Raw genomic sequence first — 20,861 nt, 5'->3', positions numbered from 1 at the left:
GAAAAAATATTTTTTTATTACCTTGATTCTAGACAGATCTCAGAAACGAATAGTTTATTTGTGGCCAGGCATTCCCATTGTCCCTGTACATTTTCAAGATCAAGATCTAGGATCATTTGATTAGCAAGACTACATGTACATTGTATTCAGGTTATTGCTAGTTCTGAACACTAGCCCAAAAAAATGATAGCAAGTTAGTAAGAAAGAAAAAAATGCTAACATTCAGTAGCAAGGAAACTTGGAAATTTCAGGAGTAGAAGTTTCTATAATGAAAAAAGAACATAGGAGGCTAAAACAGAGACACATCATATGCTTAATAAAAGGTGATATTGGATTATAGGAAATTAAACTTTCAGTAAGGTAGGAGAAAAAGAAGTGTGGAAGAATAAAGAGCTAAATCTTGTTATCTTTTAGAATGGCTCATAATCTTATATTGAAATTATGTAATTTCAACATATAGCACAAAACCCTCACAGTTACAGACAGTGCTAACTCCCCAGGCCTTTTCCGTCCTTGCAGTGCTTAGACGGAATTTTATAGCACCGAACGTGTGTGTTAGAAAAAAAGAAACATCTAAAATCGATAATGTATTCTTCCACCTTAGGAAACTTGAAAAAGAAAAGGAAATTATATCCAAAGTTAGTAGAAGGAAGAAAATGATAAAAATTAGAGCAGAAATAAATGAAATTAAAAGCAAGAAATCAATAGAAAAAAATCAGAAGATCAACAAAATTGATAACATTTGAATCAGGTTAATCACGGGGGCAAAAAAAAAAGTAGACACAAATTGCTAATATCAGAAATGAAAGAGTCAGCATTACAGCCGATTCTATGGGAACTAGAAAGGTAATGAAAGGAATATATGAACAACTACATGCCCATAAATTTAGTAACTTACCTGAAATGGACCAATTCTTTTAAAGATACAATCTACCAAAACTCTCATATGAAGAAATTGATCATCTGAATAGGTCTATATCTATTAAAGAATTTGAAGCAGCAATTAATAACCTTCCAAAACAGAAAGCACGAGAACCAAATGGTTTCGTTGGTGAATCCTACCCAACATTTGTACAATTCTCTACTCTCTCTTCCAGGAAGTAGAAACAGGAGGAACACTTCCTAACCCATTCTATGAGGCCGGCATTACCCTAACACCAAAACCAGAGAAAGACATTATAAATCTTTGTCAAAGAGTCAGATCCCTACGAAGGACAAGGAGGCCACAGAGTAGGAAAGGGTCATGTAGGCTATCAAGAGGTGTCGGCAGCCCCGGAGGACCCAACATCTCCATCCTGCATTAGTTCCCCAGGATATCTGGGATGAATTTCCTGTAGTCCAATGGCGCTAAGGCTTAAAGTCACATTTCACTGACAGAAAACAAAAATTGTAATCTTTCTTGTAGAATACACAGATTCCAAGAACTGCTCCCTGCCCAAGAGCCAGCGCTGTCCTGCATTGTGAATGTAATTCTGCCCACAGATAAGGACGGTGTGTTCTAGCTACCTCAGTTTGGTATCTTCTTGTTTTAAATTTCCATAATTATTTATTCCTCTTTTCCTCTTTTCCTTATGCCTAACTTATTTTTTTTTAAACATTTTTAAAATAATGCAGAAACAGGACTCACTCTTTAAACTTTGCTGCCACCCTGTGGCTGATTGTCGTTACTGTACGTGAAAAGGGGGCATCGCACCGCTATTGCGAAGCCGTCAGAGGAGAGGCAAGTGTACAGGAGACACGTTAAAGAGAAAAAAAAAATGCAGAACATCCAAGACGATCTTTCACCAGAATGCTCAGGATCTTAGCCATGAATCTCGTAGATGCTATCTGCATCTTCTTATAGTATTTGTCCTTTACAATTTTGTTAGCTTGAGTCTAACCTTATTTTCATAGTTTCCCATTCCTCATCCTCTAACCCAGAAGTATAATTACTCTGGAAACACATTAATTGTTGATCTTGATTTGCCATGTAGTATCAATTATGCCTTTTAATGAGTCCAGGAATAAAAAAAGCATAGGAAGCTGAACCTATTTACCATAGGCCCGATTCTTAATTTTTTTTGGTAGACATTTATTTTGGTCTAGAACTTATCATATTGATACACAGCATTTTGGCTTTCCCTAAATTGTAGAAAATCAAGGAATACAGTTTTAAGAAGTAGAGTATACTCACAGCATATTTTCCAGGCACATTTTTCATGAGAAATAAGTACTCTTGTAATAATCTCCTTGCCACCTAGCCCCTTTCTCTCACTTGTTACCATCCTAAACCAAAATCCATCATGCACTGACCTATTTTTAAAAGATTCCATTCGCTCCCTATTGTAGGATAAAACACAGACTTCTTTGAAGATGCTTGAGAAATCAGTCTCACCTGATCTCTGTAGCTTCTGTAGCTTCAGGTTTTTTTTTTTTTTTTTAACAACAATTCTTTTTATATGAGAGAGAGAACAAGAGCACAAGGGGGGCTGGGGGAAAGACAGAGGGAGAGGGAGAAGCAAGCTTTCCACTGAGCAAGGAGCCCTACGTGGGGCTTGGCTCAAACTCAGGACCTTGGGATTATGACCTGAGCCAAAGGCAGACGCTTAACAGACTGAGGCACCAGGGCTACCCTGTGGCTTTAGCTTTTATTACTCCCATAAACACTGTCATGCCTTTTTAACATTCAACCTGGTCTGATTCTCCTAACACAGACTAAAACTGAAAGCTGATTCCACTTTCTATCCTCGGTCTTATATTTCTTTTATTGTAATTAGACAAAAATATCAGGGCACCAAGAGTCTGAGGCTTGTCAGCAGGATTTCCCTGTTTCTTCGTCACTAAGTACAAGGCGAACAGTATTTGGTTACTGGTTTTCAATACTCCTAATTCACTGCATGAAGTTGGGATTCTTCACTGTGCCCATTTCTGGGAGGAGCTCCACGAATCTGGGCTCTAAGCTCCTGTAGCCTCTCTTGTGATTGGGGCATCTAACAGAGTGAGAGCATTTGTCTTGTATGAGAGAGAGCCTGTGGGCATGGCCAGATTGAGGCTGAGGGTAGAGGTTCTCTGACCCTTTCATTGTGATCATGTAGAGAAGAGTCTTGGCTCTTATGATACTATCCAGTCATAAGTCTGCTAGCTCTTTTGGAATACTGAAGGGCTCTTTTCTTTCTGTACTCTAGGAAGGAAATAAGGCAACATCATCTTCAAAGAAGCTTTAAGCAAGAAATTTTGTAGATGTTACCTTTCCTCTTCTCCAGTGTGGTTTGAATTTTGGGAAAGGCCTATTGCCGTGTTAGCAGCACTGCCCAGAGTCTGTCAATCCCCTATGCTTTCCGCAAGAAAGGGACAAGTACTGCCTGGTGATGCCCACAGGTCTCAGAGGTGAATTTGTCTGAGGGTCTCCCCAAAACCCCTAACTTCGGCCTTTCCTGCTTTCTCTGCCCCATTTTTCTTACCTGCTCTCTGCTCTCACATACATTCTTCTTCTTTTAAACACATCTCTCTTTCTGCATGAAGCCTCTTACCATTATCTAAAGTCTCCAAAGAAGACTCTTTCTTTCCCATAGCTAAGTAGCAGAGGGAAGTTAGGTAGAGATTGATGCTAGCATGCTGGGCTTCAAATTTTGCCTCCTCATCAGGTGGACCTTGGGAAGCTTCTGAATTCTCCACACCTCTGTCTCCTCATTTTAAAAAATGGTATTAACCATACTGGGTACATCAGAGAGTGATTGTGAAGTTGGAATTACATATCAAACACGATGCTGAGAACAGTGCCTAGCAGGTAGTAGACAGTACTGGCTTTAAAAAAAAAAAAAATAAGTTAACCCTGTATCTATTTCTTTTGCTTCTGCACTTTCTTATCTCCTCAGAACTTTGCCACCATACTTATTCCTTCTTTTTTTTTTTTTTAAGATTATTTATTTATTTTTTGACACACAGAGAGAGAGACAGCAAGAGAGGGATCACAACCAAGGGGAGTGGGAGAGGGAGAAGAAGGCTGAGCTGGGAGCCTGACTCGGAGCTTGAAAAGCAATGTGGCAACACAACTCCCGATAACATGTTTAATACTTTCTGTTGATAGCACACCTGATGATTTCCAAGGCATTTTGATCCTCACAAGAGTCCTGTATAGCAGTGAGGGTCATTTTATAGACACTGATCTAGACTCAAGAGGTGATTAGTGGGGCACCTGGGTGGCTCAGTGGGTTAAGCCTCTGCCTTCGGCTCAGGTCATGATCTCAGGGTCCTGGGATCAGCCCCGCATCTGGCTCTCTGCACAGCAGGGAGCCTGCTTCCCTCCTTCTCTCTCTGCCTGCCTCTCTGCCTACTTGTGATCTCTGTCAAATAAATAAATAAAATCTTAAAAAAATAGTTTAAATAAAAAAAAAAAGAGGTCTGTGTGGAGAGGGCTGGCCCAGATGTCACATGCTTGTGGACCTCTGCATGGATACGCTTGCTGCTTTGATGTGCTGTTTGAGAACTGCGCACAGTGCACTGCGGCCAAGAGGATCCCCGGGAAAGTGAGGTGTCATGGGGATTGACGGGGAAACAGATAACATGTTCCATGGCTTCCAGCTCGTAACGCAAAGGAAAACAAAAACACAGCAACAACACCCCCAGCTAGCGGGGAGCCCCCAAGTCAGGAAATGCTCATGACAGAGAATACAGGCTCGCTGAGCTTACTGAGTAGCTGCCAGCTTCCCACAGAAGACCCAGGAAAGTTTCCAGGTGTGGTTTGTGCTGCTGCAGGATACAGGAGCCACAGTGTTGCTCTGACCCAGCAGGAGGCAGAGAAAATGAGCCACATTATGCACGCCCGGTCCTTCATGGTCCCCTGTGGGATCCAGACTCTCCTGTATAGATTGGATTACTCTAGCCTGCAGGGATCTCGCTGGGCATGTGAGACCCTGGACATCTAGAGGGGGAGTCACAACAAATCCTTAGGGAGTTGGAGATGGGCCATCTGTACCCCTGGTGTTGAAGAAAAGATGGGAATCCTGGTCTGGCATCTCTCTCCCTCGGACTGTCTCCTCCTGCCTGGCAGTGCTGTCTCCCTGACCGGCGTTTGTGGTACGTACAACCAGGTCAAGCTCTTAAACTGCCAATCTCCTTCTCCTCAAGGGTAAGTGGACACATTCTGTTTTCCACTGGTACGATCCTGTGTCCCCTCCATTGACCTGGAAAGCATTACGGCATAGAGAGAAAACTTTCCTAAATTCATGCAGCAAGCCTCAAATGATAGCAGCAAAGCCTGCCCTTACTGAGTACCGCAGTGGCTCTAAAGAGAAGGGTTGTCCTTCAAACAGGCTGGCCTTAGACATCATTATGTCTCACAAGGAGGTACTTGTACCATTTTCCAAACAGAATGTTGTGTGTTCACACTCAGTGAGTCAGTCTGCTAATATATCATCCTTATTAAGTCACGTAAGGATACAAGTAAACACCTGGAAACATCTGATCCCCAGCCTAGAGTTTTGAAGAAATCAGTGCTTTGGATCATAGGGCTTTGGCTGGAAAACATTGTCACTGATTTTGGGAATATTTGTCTCAGTCTGTGTTTTCCTCTTCCTTGTACCTGCATTCTTCCAGTGGCATTTTTGGCCAGCTCAGCCAGAGAGCCAGAAAATGAGCCACCTCCATCCTCGTGAACCCCCTTGCTGACTTCTCAGCGCACACTGGGGAAGAAATTATAAGAGCCAGTGGAATGTTGGAGGCTGTTGTTAAGAGGACATGACTGTGGGTTGACCCGTGGGCTTGACCTTGGCACTCGGAGGCTCCTTACCCATCTTGCCTTGGAACATATTCAACTTGCCTTTCCTACTCCCAGAAGCTGCTCTGGGAACACCTGCGTGGTATACGTGACTGAACCCAGGTTAAGATTTGGCGCGTGGCTGTAGAGATCTGCTCACTTTGCAGCCGCTGAGCACAGCCCCTGTGTAAGTTCTCTTTGCTTATTTGGTCTCTCTCTGCCCTCCATGTCCAGGGGCTGGTTTCAGATTTCACCTGGGAAGTTCCTGAGAAGGGTATGAACCAACAGCGACAGACTCGTAGGAAGGGAATTCTCCTCAATAAAATCGCATATAAGTTCAGTCACGTTAATTACTTTAGCAAAAAAGAGGATAAAGAATTATGTAATATTAGAGTAGGAGGCGGCATTCAAGCATACAGTTGGAGATTTTGTGGGGAAAACAGCGATGGAAAGAGGTAAGAGAAGACAGCCTGGAAGGAAAGGGGACAATATAAAATAGGGCTATGGGTGGTACTCATGGTCTTCCACGCATTGAGGGCAAGAAGAATTAGAACTAGACGTGACAGAGCGTATCTTCTTGTCCCCATGGTGCAAGAGATCAGAAGCATGGTGTCTCCCTCCTTGCACTCTGCCTGGTCTCAGAAACCCCCCCAATTCACAGGAATTTATTTCTGACAGCGCTCTGTGCAAACAGAATGCCCCACTCCAAGGCTTCCAAGCAGGGTGTGTGGCATTTGGCAAGAACCTTGGGCAAGGTTCTGATGACTCCTGATAGGGGTCATGGCTCTCAGCAGGGCCAGAAGTGGGTCAAAGCAGATGCTGGTAGTAGAGGGTCCAGGGAATGGAAATCCTATAGCCAGAACCCACATCTTAGATGTTCCTCATCTGAGAACAGTCTCTCTACCTCAGCACTGTGGACATTTAGGGTCAGGTGAGGGTTTATTCTGGGGGGCTGTGCTGTGATTGTAGTGTGTTTTGCCGTCTCCCAGCCTTTACCCATTAGATGTCAATAGCATTTGCCCAGTTGTGATAACCAAAGACATCTCTGGTCTCCTCTGTCGAGAACGACTAGCTTATGGAGTCCTGATAAGAGATTTTCAGCTCTCCCAGTTTGTGGACACTGGGAAGATTCAGACCCTATTACCAGTGACATGTCATTGCCTGCAGTTTCTTCAGTAGAATAGTGTTCCCGGGGGCACCTGGGTGGCTCAGTGGGTTAAAGCCTCCGCCTTGGGCTCAGGTCATGATCCCAGGGTCCTGCTCGGCTCTCTGCTCTGTGGGGAGCCTGCTTCCCCCTCCTCTCTCTACCTGCTTCTCTGCCCACTTGTGGTCTCTGTCTGTCAAATAAATAAATTAATTAAAAAATCTTAAAAAAAATAGTGTTCCCCAGACTTTCCCACATCATGGCACACGTGGAAAATGAGAATATTTGCTCAGGATAGTAGTAAGTCAAAGGTTTTGTTGCAGCTAAAGGAGACTGCTTTGAGGGCTGAGGGTTCAATATTTGGGACACACCTTGATTCTTTTTGCAGCACATTAATATAGTTGAGGAGTGATTAGCATTTCCCTAAGTAGTATTTTTTCACCTTTCACAACACTTTACAACACTTTCTTACAGAGGTGTTTCCTGCACCCCTACACGGAGCGGAGCTGTAGCCACGCCCCATCCCTACTTCAGTCCTCCCCTTTTCCCCCTCCATAGCAGGAAACATTTCTTATTTACAATTTAAATTTCTTGTTTATATATATATATATATTTTAATCTTTCTACATCCTCTAGAATATTAAGTTCTCTGAAGGCAGAGATTTTGCCTTCTGTTCTGTTTCCTGTTGGTCCACAGTGTGGCTGCTCAATGAATGACTGTTGAGTGAACGTGTGGTTCATTAACATGAAACAGAAAGCAGGAATATTTGAGAATGGACACAGATGGGGATTATGAGGCTAGATGCACAGGAAAGCTGTATGAAATGTTTGTTTCCCATGACAATTACAGTGTGGCTGGATTAACTCTCCTGTCTTCCTGTATTCTAGGAGTCTCTGTCTTGTATTTGAACTTTATCAGAATAAATGACGTAAGAGTACATTAGCTGCACTTTGCCCGAGTCCTACGGTGGCTGAGGGACATTTTGTCTAGTTAAATATTAACTGCTTTCAAATGCAAAAAGCCCAATAACTGGACATGACCAATTTTTTCTTCTCAGAATACCAGCCCAACTATGCTCTGATGTTAACTCTCTATACCTGTTTTTATGGGAGGCTAATCAGAATACACTACATGAAAAACCTAATAAACGTTTTTCAGACCATTGCTATTCATCAGGTTATAATTCTTTCATTTTAAAAACGAATTTGGTAATTTAGGCAATTTCATTCATTTCTAAAGGCGATAAAAATATAATACTTTGGTAACCGTGTCAACCTCTGACCATTAAGATCTTGTTTCTTTATTGTTATTCCCCAAAATGACCCAAGCCAATTGTCCAGTGAAAACAATGGCTCGTTTAATCCCCTGCAAAATTTTTGACTAGTTTTAATATCTCTCCATCTTGCCTTTTTTTTTTTTTTAAGGATGCATGAAAGACATCTTTTGTGATAGTCCACAAGCATCCGGTCAGTTATAGAGGGCTAAAAACAAACACAAACAGACAACGCCTGGAATCCAAACCCAGGCTTTATTATTGTTTTCAACTTTTTTCTGGGTTGTAAGGCAAATTAAACAAACTGACTCACTGGACATTTTATTTTATTTTATTATTATTTTTTTAAAGATTTTATTTATTTATTGGACAGAGAGAGAGATCACAAGTAGGCAGAGAGGCAGGCAGAGAGAGAGGAGGAAGCAGGCTCCCCGCTGAGCAGAAAGCCCGATGCGGGCCTCAATCCCAGCACCCTAGGATCATGACCTGAGCCGAAGGCAGAGGCTTAACCCACTGAGCCACCCAGGTGCCCCCTAACTGGGCATTTTAAATGCAAATCAATTGTATTTACTTTTTTCCCTAAGGGATCCCATAAACTTCCCATTGATTTTGCTGAGTTCTCTCTTTCCTTGCCCCAGCTGGGTAAAATCTGCCATTTATGTGTAAAGAATTAAGAATTTCATCTAATAGAAGAAGAGTTTCTGAATGTTCCAATAAAAAATCAGAGATAAATTCATAATCACATTTCATAGGTGTAGTAATAACAATGTCTCAGCCTTAAATATTGCTTGTAACGTGGGGAAGCCATTCAGCATTTAAAAACTGACAAAAGTAACATATGAAACACACTGGGTAAAAATGCAGAAGATTAAAGAGAAAAAATAAAAAAGGCTTCCATTCATCAGCCCTACTCTTCTACTTCCCGTTTTAGAAATATCCACTGTTAATTTATTTGTTTCTCTCCAGGGAAGTTTTCTTTCCATTCTTTTAAAAGCATAGAAAGCATACTTAGAAAAAAAAAAAAGATGATTACAAGTGAAGAGAAAGTTCTCTGTGACTACCCTCCATTTGCTGTCTTCCACACTCTCCAGAGAGATATTTAGAATTTAAAAAAAAAAAAAAAAAAAAATCACCGGGCGCCTGGGTGGCTCAGTGGGTTGTTAGGCCTCTGCCTTCGGCTCAGGTCATGATCCCAGGGTCCTAGGATGGAGCTCCTCATCGGGCTCTCTGCTCAGCGGGGAGCCTGCTCCCCCCCCCCCACTTGTGATTTCTCTCTCTGTCAAATAAATAAGTAAAATCTTAAAAAAAAAATCACTGTTTTACATCCATCTATGTGTAATAGATGAAAGAGAAAAAGAGAAAAAAACTCACGGCTGTGTGTTTTTTCTCTATAATGGTAGCATTGTGCATATAGTCAGTCTAAAATTTGCTATGTTCTCCCAGTTGTAGTGTTTCACAAGCCATGTTGCTACGTATAAAGAGACAGATAATTCATTTTAGCTGCCCTATAGTGTTATATTGTGCAATACTACATTTTATTACATTTCAATATCCAAATTATGGTTTCTATTTTTTTTTAATTTTTTATTTTTTCAGCATAACAGTATTCATTATTTTTGCACCACACCCAGTGCTCCATGCAATCTGTGCCCTCTACAATACCCACCACCTGGTGCCCCCAACCTCCCACCCGCCACCCCTTCAAAATTCTCAGATCGTTTTTCAGAGTCCATAGTCTCTCATGGTTCACCTCCCCTTCCAATTTCCCACAACTCCCTTCTCCTCTCCATCTCCCCTTGTCCTCCATGCTATTTGTTATGCTCCACAAATAAGTGAAACCATATGATAATTGACTCACTCTGCTTGACTTATTTCACTCAGCATAATCTCTTCCAGTCCCATCCATGTTGCTACAAAACTTGGGTATTCATCCTTTCTTTCTTTCTTTTTTTTTTTTTTTTTTTACAGCTTTATAAACATATATTTTTATCCCCAGGGGTACAGGTCTGCGAATCACCAGGTTTACACACTTCACAACACTCACCATAGCACATACCCTCCCCAATATCCATAACCCCACCCCCTCTCCCAACCCCCTCCCCCCATCAACCCTCAGTTAGTTTTGTGAGATTAAGAGTCACTTATGGTTTGTCTCCCTCCCAATCCCATCTTGTTTCAATTACTCTTCTCCTACCCCCTCAACCCCCCATGTTGCATCTCCTCTCCCTCATATCAGGGAGGTCATATGATAGTTGTCTTTCTCCGATTGACTTATTTCGCTAAGCATGATACCCTCTAATTCCATCCACGTCGTCGCAAATGGCAAGATTTCATTTCTTTTGATGGCTGCATAGTATTCCATTGTGTATATATACCACCTCTTCTTTATCCATTCGTCTGTAGATGGACATCTAGGTTCTTTCCATAGTTTGGCTATTGTAGACATTGCTGCTATAAACATTCCGGTGCATTTGCCCCTTCAGATCACTACGTTTGTATCTTTAGGGTAAATACCCAGCAGTGCAATTGCAGGGTCATAGGGTAGTTCTATTTTCAACATTTTGAGGAACCTCCATGCTGTTTTCCAGAGTGGTTGCACCACCTTGCATTCCCACCAACAGTGTAGGAGGGTTCCCCTTTCTCCGCATCCTCGCCAGCATCTGTCATTTCCTGACTTGTTAATTTTAGCCATTCTGACTGGTGTGAGGTGATATCTCATGGTGGTTTTGATTTGTATTTCCCTGATGCCGAGTGATATGGAGCACTTTTTCATGTGTCTGTTGGCCATCTGGATGTCTTCTTTGCAGAAATGTCTGTTCATGTCCTCTGCCCATTTCTTGATTGGATTATTTGTTCTTTGGGTGTTGAGTTTGCTAAGTTCTTTATAGATTTTGGACACTAGCCCTTTATCTGATATGTCATTTGCAAATATCTTCTCCCATTCTGTCAGTTGTCTTTTGGTTTTGTTCACTGTTTCCTTTGCTGTGCAAAAGCTTTTGATCTTGATGAAATCCCAAAAGTTCATTTTTGCCCTTGCTTCCCTTGCCTTTGGTGATGTTCCTAGGAAGATGTTGCTGCGGCTGACGTCGAAGAGGTTGCTGCCTGTGTTCTCCTCGAGGATTTTGATGGATTCCTTTCTCACATTGAGATCCTTCATCCATTTTGAGTCTATTTTCGTGTGTGGTGTAAGGAAATGATCCAATTTCATTTTTCTGCATGTGGCTGTCCAATTTTCTCAACACCATTTATTGAAGAGGCTGTCTTTGTTCCATTGGACATTCTTTCCTGCTTTGTCGAAGATGAGTTGACCATAGAGTTGAGGGTCCATTTCTGGGCTCTCTATTCTGTTACATTGATCTATGTGTCTGTTTTTGTGCCAGTACCATGCTGTCTTGATGATGACAGCTTTGTAATAGAGCTTGAAGTCCGGAATTGTGATGGCTTTCTTTTTCAATATTGCTTTGGCTATTCGAGGTCTTTTCTGGTTCCATATAAATTTTAGGATTATTTGTTCCATTTCTTTGAAAAAAATGGATGGTACTTTGATAGGAATTGCATTAAATGTGTAGATTGCTTTAGGTAGCATAGACATTTTCACAATATTTATTCTTCCAATCCAGGAGCATGGAACATTTTTCCATTTCTTTGTGTCTTCCTCAATTTCTTTCATGGGTACTTTATAGTTTTCTGAGTATAGATTCTTAGTCACTTTGGTTAGGTTTATTCCTAGGTATCTTATAGTTTTGGGTGCAATTGTAAATGGGATGGACTCCTTAATTTCTCTTTCTTCTGTCTTGTTGTTGGTGTAGAGAAATGCAACTGATTTCTGTGCATTGATTTTATATCCTGACACTTTACTGAATTCCTGTACAAGTTCTAGCAGTTTTGGAGTGGAGTCTTTTGGGTTTTCCACATAGAGTATCATATCATCTGCGAAGAGTGATAGTTTGACTTCTTCTTTGCCGATATGGATGCCTTTAATTTCCTTTTGTTGTCTGATTGCTGAGGCTAGGACTTCTAGTACTATGTTGAATAGCAGTGGTGATAACGGACATCCCTGCCGTGTTCCTGACCTTAGCGGAAAAGCTTTCAGTTTTTCTCCATTGAGAATGATATTTGCGGTGGGTTTTTCATAGATGGCTTTGATAATATTGAGGTATGTGCCGTCTATCCCTACACTTTGAAGAGTTTTGATCAGGAAGGGATGCTGTACTTTGTCAAATGCTTTTTCAGCATCTATGGAGAGTATCATATGGTTCTTGTTCTTTCTTTTATTAATGTGTTGTATCACATTGATTGATTTGCGGATGTTGAACCAGCCTTGCAGCCCTGGAATAAATCCCACTTGGTCGTGGTGAATAATCCTTTTAATGTACTGTTGAATCCTATTGGCTAGTATTTTGGCGAGAATTTTTGCATCTGTGTTCATCAAGGATATTGGTCTGTAGTTCTCTTTTTTGTTGGGATCCTTGTCTGGTTTTGGGATCAAGGTGATGCTGGCCTCATAAAATGAGTTTGGAAGTTTTCCTTCTATTTCTATTTTTTGGAACAGTTTCAGGAGAATAGGAATTAGTTCTTCTTTAAATGTTTGGTAGAATTCCCCCGGGAAGCCGTCTGGCCCTGGGCTTTTGTTTGTTTGGAGATTTTTGATGACTGTTTCAATCTCCTTACTGGTTATGGGTCTGTTCAGGCTTTCCATTTCTTCCTGGTTCAGTTGTGGTAGTTTATATGTCTCTAGGAATGCATCCATTTCTTCCAGATTGTCAAATTTGTTGGCATAGAGTTGCTCATAGTATGTTCTTATAATTGTCAGTATTTCTTTGGTGTTCGTTGTGATCTCTCCTCTTTCATTCATGATTTTATTTATTTGGGTCCTTTCTCTTTTCTTTTTGATAAGTCTGGCCAGGGGTTTATCAATCTTATTAATTCTTTCAAAGAACCAGCTCCTAGTTTCGTTGATTTGTTCTATTGTTTTTTTGGTTTCTATTTCATTGATTTCTGCTCTGATCTTTATGATTTCTCTTCTCCTGCTGGGTTTAGGGTTTCTTTCTTGTTCTTTCTCCAGCTCCTTTAGGTGTAGGGTTAGGTTGTGTACCTGAGATCTTTCTTGTTTCTTGAGAAAGGCTTGTACCGCTATATATTTTCCTCTCAGGACTGCCTTTGTTGTGTCCCACAGATTCTGAACCGTTGTGTTTTCTTTATCATTTGTTTCCATAAATTTTTTCAATTCTTCTTTAATTTCCTGGTTGACCCATTCATTCTTTAGAAGGATGCTGTTTAGTCTCCATGTATTTGGGTTCTTTCCAAATTTCCTCTTGTGATTGAGTTCTAGCTTTAGAGCATTGTGGTCTGAAAATATGCAGGGAATGATCCCAATCTTTTGATACCGGTTGAGACTTGATTTAGGACCAAGAATGTGATCTATTCTGGAGAATGTTCCATGTGCACTAGAGAAGAATGTGTATTCTGTTGTTTTGGGATGAAATGTTCTGAATATATCTGTGATGTCCATCTGGTCCAGTGTGTCATTTAAGGCCTTGATTTCCTTGTTGATCTTTTGCTTGGATGATCTGTCCATTTCAGTGAGGGGAGTGTTAAAATCCCCTACTATTATTGTATTCTTGTCGATGTGTTTCTTTGATTTTGTTATTAATTGGTTTATATAGTTGGCTGCTCCCACGTTAGGGGCATAGATATTTAAAATTGTTAGATCTTCTTGTTGGACAGTTCCTTTGAGTATGATATAGTGTCCTTCCTCATCTCTTATTATAGTCTTTGGCTTAAAATCTAATTGATCTGATATAAGGATTGCCACTCCTGCTTTCTTCTGATGTCCATTAGCATGGTAAATTCTTTTCCACCCCCTCACTTTAAACCTGGAGGTGTCTTCGGGTTTAAGATGAGTTTCTTGTAGGCAACATATAGATGGTTTTTGTTTTTTTATCCATTCTGATACCCTGTGTCTTTTGATTGGGGCATTTAGCCCATTAACATTCAGGGTAAGTATTGAGAGATATGAATTTAGTGCCATTGTATTGCCTGTAAGGTGACTGTTATTGTATATTGTCTCTGTTTCTTTCTGATCTACTACTTTTAGGGTCTCTCTTTGCTTAGAGGACCCCTTTCAGTATTTCCTGTAGAGCTGGTTTGGTATTTGCAAATTCTTTCAGTTTTTGTTTGTCCTGGAAGCTTTTAATCTCTCCTTCTATTTTCAATGATAGCCTAGCTGGATATAGTATTCTTGGCTGCATGTTTTTCTCATTTAGTACTCTGAATATATCATGCCAGCTCTTTCTGGCCTGCCAGGTCTCTGTAGATAAGTCTGCTGCCAATCTAATATTTTTACCATTGTACGTTACAGACTTCTTTTCCCGGGCTGCTTTCAGAATCTTTTCTTTGTCACTAAGACTTGTCAATTTTACTATTAGGTGACGGGGTGTGGACCTATTCTTATTGATTTTGAGGGGGATTCTCTGAACCTCCTGGATTTTGATGCTTGTTCCCTTTGCCATATTGGGGAAATTCTCTCCAATAATTCTCTCCAATATACCTTCTGCTCCCCTCTCTGTTTCCTCTTCTTCTGGAATCCCAATTATTCTAATGTTGTTTCGTCTTATGGTGTCACTTATCTCTCGAATTCTCCCCTCGTGGTCCAGTAGCTGTTTGTCCCTCTTTTGCTCAGCTTCTTTATTCTCTGTCATTTGGTCTTCTATATCGCTAATTCTTTCTTCTGCCTCATTTATCCTAGCAGTGAGAGCCTCCATTTTTGATTGCACCTCATTAATAGCTTTTTTGATTTCAACTTGGTTAGATTTTAGTTCTTTTATTTCTCCAGAAAGGGCTTTTATATCTCCTGAGAGGGTTGCTTTAATATCTTCCATGCCTTTTTCAAGCCCGGCTAGAACCTTGAGAATCATCATTCTGAACTCTATATCTGACATATTACCAATGTCTGTATTGATTAGGTCCCTAGCCTTTGGTACTGCCTCTTGTTCTTTTTTTTTGTTGTGAATTTTTCCGCCTTGTCATTTTGTCCAGATAAGAGTTCATGAAGGAGCAAGTAAAATACTAAAAGGGTGGCAACAACCCCAGGAAAATATGCTTTAGCCAAATCAGAAGAGATCCCGAATTGTGAGGGGGGAGAAAGGGGATAAAAAGGGGTTCAGAAAGAAAGAAAAAAAAAAAGAAACTATTAAAAAAAAGAAAGCCGATAAAGAAAAAATATAAAAAGAGGAAAAAAAATATATATATTAGATAAACTATTTAAAAAACGTTAAAAAAAGAAAACGGTAAAAGTTAAAAAAAATTCAGCAGGAGAAAAAGAAAAAAAAATTGAAAAAGAAAAAAAAATTAAATTAACTGCAAGGCTAAAAAATCATGGGGAGAAAGCCATGAGTTCCGTGCTTTGCTTTCTTCTCCTCTGGAATTCCGCCGCTCTCCTTGGTAGGTGAACTTGGTCCTGGCTGGGTTTCCCGTTGATCTTCTGGGTGAGGGGCCTGTTGTAGTGATTCTCAAGCGTCTTTGCCCCAGGCGGAGTTGCACCGCCCTTACCCGGGGCCGCGCTGAGTAATCCGCTCGGGTTCGCTTTCGGGAGCTTTTTTTCCCTGAGCGCTTTCCGTAGAGTTCCGGAGGACGGGAATGAAGATGGCGGCCTCCCAGTCTCCGGCCCGGAGGAGCCGAGAGCCCGGGGCCCCATTCCTCAGTGCGCCCTCAGAGAACAGCGCCCAATAACTCCCGCCACCCTGGCCTCCGGCCACGCTCCGAGCTGACCGAGCCTGCGACCGGTTCAAGGCAACCCCGAGCTGAGAGTCACTCCTCGGCTCTGTCTCTGCAGCCGGCTTCCCTGTTCTAATACCGGTAAGCTCTGTGACACTCAGACACCCCCGATCCTTCTGCGACCCTGCGGGACCTGAGGCCGCGCTGACCCCGCCTGGGCTTCCAGTTAAGCCTCTGGAGCGATGTCCCTCAGCGGAACACACTTTTAAAAGTCCTGATTTTGCTCTGTTGCTCCGCCGCTCGCCGGGAGCCGGCCCCTCCCCCCGCGGTCTATCTTCCCGTCGCTTTGGATTCACTTCTCCGCCAGTCCTACCTTGCAGAAAGTGGTTGATTTTCTGTTTCTGGAATTGCTGTTCTTCTTCTCTTCAATCTCCCGTTGGATTTGTAGGTGTTTGCAATCTTTAGATAAGCTATTTAGCTGATCTCCCGCTACCCGAAGTAGTCTCAGCCTGCTACTTCTCCGCCATCTTGACTCCTCCCCCCTGGTTTCTATTTTTTTTTGTTTTTCAAAAATTGGTGGAAAAAATGTCAGTATAAAATTTTCCATTTTAACCATTGTTTAAATGTACAACCCAGTGGCATTAATTACATATGCAATGTTGTGCAACCATTCCTACTAGTTCTGAAGAAGCCTTTTCTTTTCTTTTTTTCCTTTAAAGATTTTATTTATTTATTTGACAGAGAGAGACAGCGAGAGAGGGAACACAAGCAGGGGGAGTGGGAGAGGGAGAAGCAGGCTTCCTGCTGAGCAGGGAGCCTGATTTGGGGCTTGATCCCAGGACCCTGGGATCATGACCTGAGCCGAAGGCAGAGCTTAACGACTGAGCTACCCAGGTACCCCTAAAGAAGCCTTTTCATCATTCCTAAGACATAAGACAAACTCTCTACTCACTACGCAATAGCCACACCGCCCATCTTCCACCTGCCCCCAGTAGCCCCTAATCTACCTCTTGTCTATTAATTTGCCTATTCTAGATAACTTCATACAAGTGGAATCAGACAGTGTTTTTGTCCTTGTGCATCTGGCTCACTTCACTTGGCATAATGTCTTCAAGTTTCCTGCAGTTGCAGTGTGTACCAGAACTTCATTCTTTTTACGGCTGAATAATGTTCCAGCCCAAGTATACAGCACATTTTGTTTTTCCATTCATCTGATGATGGACCCTTGACTTCTACCTTATTGTGAATAATGCTGCTGTGAACAGGGGTGTACGAGTATCTGTTTGAGCTGCTGTTTTCAGATCTTTGGGGTGAGTTGGTCCTTAGGAGTGGAGTTGTTGAATCATACAGTAATTCAGTGTTTAATCTTTTGAGGAATCACTAAGTGTTTTCCTAGTGGCTATGGGTTTTACCTTCTTAGGAGCAATATATAAGGGTTAAAATTTCTCTACATCCTGGGCAACGACTGTTATTTTCCTTTTTTTTTTTTTTATTACTCATCCTAGTAGGCTTTAAAGGCAATTGTAGTTTTGATTTACATTTCCCTGATGACTAATGGTGTTGAGTGTCTGTTGTGTATGTATTTGCCATTTTTGTATCTTCTTTGGAGAAATCTCTATTCAAGTGCTTTGACGTTTTTATTTATTTATTTATAAAGATTTTATGTTTATTTATTTGTCAGAGAGAGAGAGAGAGCATGCACAGGCAGGCAGAGTGGCAGGCAGAGGCAGAGGGAGAAGCAGTCTCCCCGCCGATGGAGGAGACTGATGTGGGACTCGATCCCAGGACACTAGGATTATGACCCGAGTCGAAGGCACCGCTTAACTGACTGAGCCACCCAGGTGTCCCAACTTTGATGTTTTTAAACTGGGTTCTGTTTTTGTTGTTGATTTATAAGTTCTGTCTATATTCTGGATGTCATACTCCTATCAGATAAGTGATTTGCAAATATTGTCCTCCATTGTGTGGGTCGTTATTTACTCTTTGGAAGTATCTGTTGGGGGAGCCTGCTTCCCCCTTTCTCTCTCTCTGCCTGCCTCTCTGCCTACTTGTGATCTCTGTCAAATAAATACATAAAATCTTAAAAAAAAATGAAAGTGTCCGTTGATGCATGATGTTTCTAATTTTAACGAAGGTCTGTTTACTTATTTTTTCTCTTACTATCTGTGTCTTTGGTGTCATATTTCATTAACCATTTCAGGAGCCGCTCAGGCTTAGGCCTGATGCACCCCTCCTCCTGCCTTGTTATCTCCCCACTCCCTTCTCTGCCAGCTCAATGAATACAAGAGCATTGACCCAATTACTTGCATTTTCCAATATATTTTTAAAGCCTCAGATTTCTATTAACTCTGTGCATAGGAAATTGGAGAAAATGATTGGACTTCAAAATGTAATTTTTAAGATGGTAAGCCATTTCACATTTGCTTTTTTGTGGTTAATTGCTTTCCAGTGCATTGTTATTATTGTTCAGAAACAACCTTGAGCATCCCCACTTCTGAACAGATTTCCCTTGGACAGATCATGTTATTACTGGCAGGCTTTAAAACATCATTTAATTGGGGCGCCTGGATGACTGAGTTAGTTGTGCATCTGCCTTCTTGAGCACCTGCCGCTCAGCTCCTGGCATCGAGTCCCGGATCGGGCTCCTTGCTAGGCAGGAAGCCTGCTTCTCCCTCTCCCTCTCCTCCTGCTTGTGTTTGTTATGCCCGAGTTTTCGCGTCCGAGAGACCGCTAAGGAGCCAACACCGATGTAAACATACGAGGGTTTATTCAGCAAGCTTAAGCTTGGGCCCAAGTATACCCGACACAGCGGAGTAGGGACTTGGACCCCAAACCAGATTACAGTCAGAGGTTTTAAAGGCAGAGTAGGGGTGGACTCGGCGGTGGGTGAGGACAAAGGGGCTGTTGTAAGTCTCTAAGGAATTTTGGAAGCAAGGTCTCCAGGACCTTGCGGGGCTAGCTATTGTTGGGAGAAAGGTTATTTATTACTGAAAATCTTCTCGTGAGACCCTTTAGATGTATATCAGTGGGCCATATGCTTGGGAATGATTCTCGACACTATCTTGGAGGTTTAGAGATAAAGTTTCACATTTCTCCTATCAAGTGTCCTTGTTAGTGAGATTTGGGTTTAGAAGAAATTTAACTTTATTTCCATTTCCTTCTGCCTCAGCCTCCTTCAGTTTTATGGTGGGGAGGGCAACATTAGGGCTGGGGGAACTGAGTTATTTGCCTCTGGAAATTGGGCTATTGTTAAGATAGCTTCTTTGTTGTAAATCTCCAGGACATTTGTAAACCAAGGGAGACTCTGTCCTGCAGGATTGTGATCTCTGCAAGTTAACTATTTGTTTTTCTTTTAGGGCAGCCCGGGGTGGCTGAGGATGTCACACATACTACCGAGGGGAGGGGAGTGGGTGGAGACAGGGTACAAAGTGCCAGCTTTTGTTTTGTCAAGACGGCTCTACTTATGTCAGGGCTAGTACAGCCTTGTTTTTCTTTGCCTCCACAGTGTTCCCTCTCTCTCTGTGTCTTGGTCAAATAAATAACATCTTCCAGTGGATGTCTTTGCACCCTCACACACACCTGTGGAGGGTGATAATGATTTCCTTCTTTACCGATGAGAAGACTGAGTTTTGAGAGGAATTAAGTGCGAGTTAAGATTCCATAGGTGCTTAGTAGCAGAGTTGAATTTTGAGTCCATTCCATTTTCCACATCTGTGAAAACATGTGCTTTTTCCCTACCATATGACACTGCAAATAATGTAAAATGTGGAAGGAAGAGGATTCGCAGAAGAGGGAAACCCAGTCCCTGACCACTTCACCATTAGGATAATAATTTCTTCCCTATGTTTTTGGAAGGATTTTAGCTTGGCCCTGGTTATTGAGTTTGTGCTGAATAAATCTTATGCTTCGTCATCGCCGTGAATTTTTCTGTGTGGGGTCTCGGCTGTGCTACTGCAGCTGGGCAAGTGATCTGGGATTCAAGTTGTGGGGGGGCGCCTGAATGTGTGAAATTCAGTGATAGCTTTTATCTTTTACTTTTGCCCAGTCCAGGGATAGAGCTAAGAACATTTGAACTTCAAAGTCCTTGAGAGTTCTTAGCTGATACCATCCAAGCTTCAGTCAAACTAGCCCAAATGAAGACATGGACTCCTAGGACAACTCCAGAGATCTCCGTGAACTCCTGAGGCTTCTGTCCCTCCACCCATAAATAAATGCTTTCAATACTTACCACAAAGAAAATATAGAGACTGGGTATTCTGGGGACACTGATTTCTTTCTTTCTTCTTTTTTTTTTTTTTAAAGATTTTATTTATTTGCCAGAGAGAGAGAGAGAGCAAGTGAGTACACACAAGCAGGCAGAGAGGCAGGCAGAGGCAGAGAGAGAAGCAGGTTCCCCGCCGAGCAAGGAGCCCAACTCGGGACTCCATCCCAGGACCCTGGGATCATGACCTGAGCCGAAGGCAGTGGCTTAACCCACTGAGCCACCCAGGCGTCCCTCTTTTTTTTTTTTTTTTTTTTTTTAAGATTTTATTTATTTATGTGACAGAGGGAGATCACAAGTAGGCAGAGAGGCAGGCAGAGAGAGAGGAGGAAGCAGGCTTCCCGCCGAGCAGAGAACCCGAATCAGGGCTCTATCCCAGGACCCTGGGATCATGACCTGAGCTGAAGGCAGAGGCCCTAACCCGCTGAGCCATCCAGGCGCCCCTGGGCAGTGATTTCTGCCTCTGAATTCCTCCTTGAGTTTACACCTATCCTTTGATCCTGGCTCGATGTTCTGGGAAAAAAAAATACTCCAATATAACATACTTATTTGGGCTTTTGAGTCCTATATACCCTTTCTTCTAAGAGAGCTCACTTTCTTTTGAGAGAGAGAGAGTCGGGGGGAGGGGCTGTGGGAGAGGGAGAGAGGGAGAGAGTCCCACATGGCGCTCGATCCCATGACACCAAGATCATGACTTGAGCCAAAATCAAGAGTCCCAAACTCAACTGTCTG

The 20,861-nt window shown here is 42.1% G+C and overlaps 1 protein-coding gene across 4 annotated transcripts in view; it reads left to right on the top strand.

Moving 5' to 3' along the window:
* The window catches only part of KLRG1 (killer cell lectin like receptor G1), an 85,453-nt gene that overhangs the window by 63,097 nt on the left and 1,495 nt on the right, over window positions 1–20,861 (top strand). The window lies entirely within an intron of this gene.

Source organism: Lutra lutra, chromosome 8, assembly GCF_902655055.1.
Source record: "Lutra lutra chromosome 8, mLutLut1.2, whole genome shotgun sequence".
Classification (NCBI taxonomy): domain Eukaryota; kingdom Metazoa; phylum Chordata; class Mammalia; order Carnivora; family Mustelidae; genus Lutra; species Lutra lutra.
Note: the sequence above shows the minus strand (reverse complement) of the source record. Positions and strands in the feature narration are given on the sequence as shown.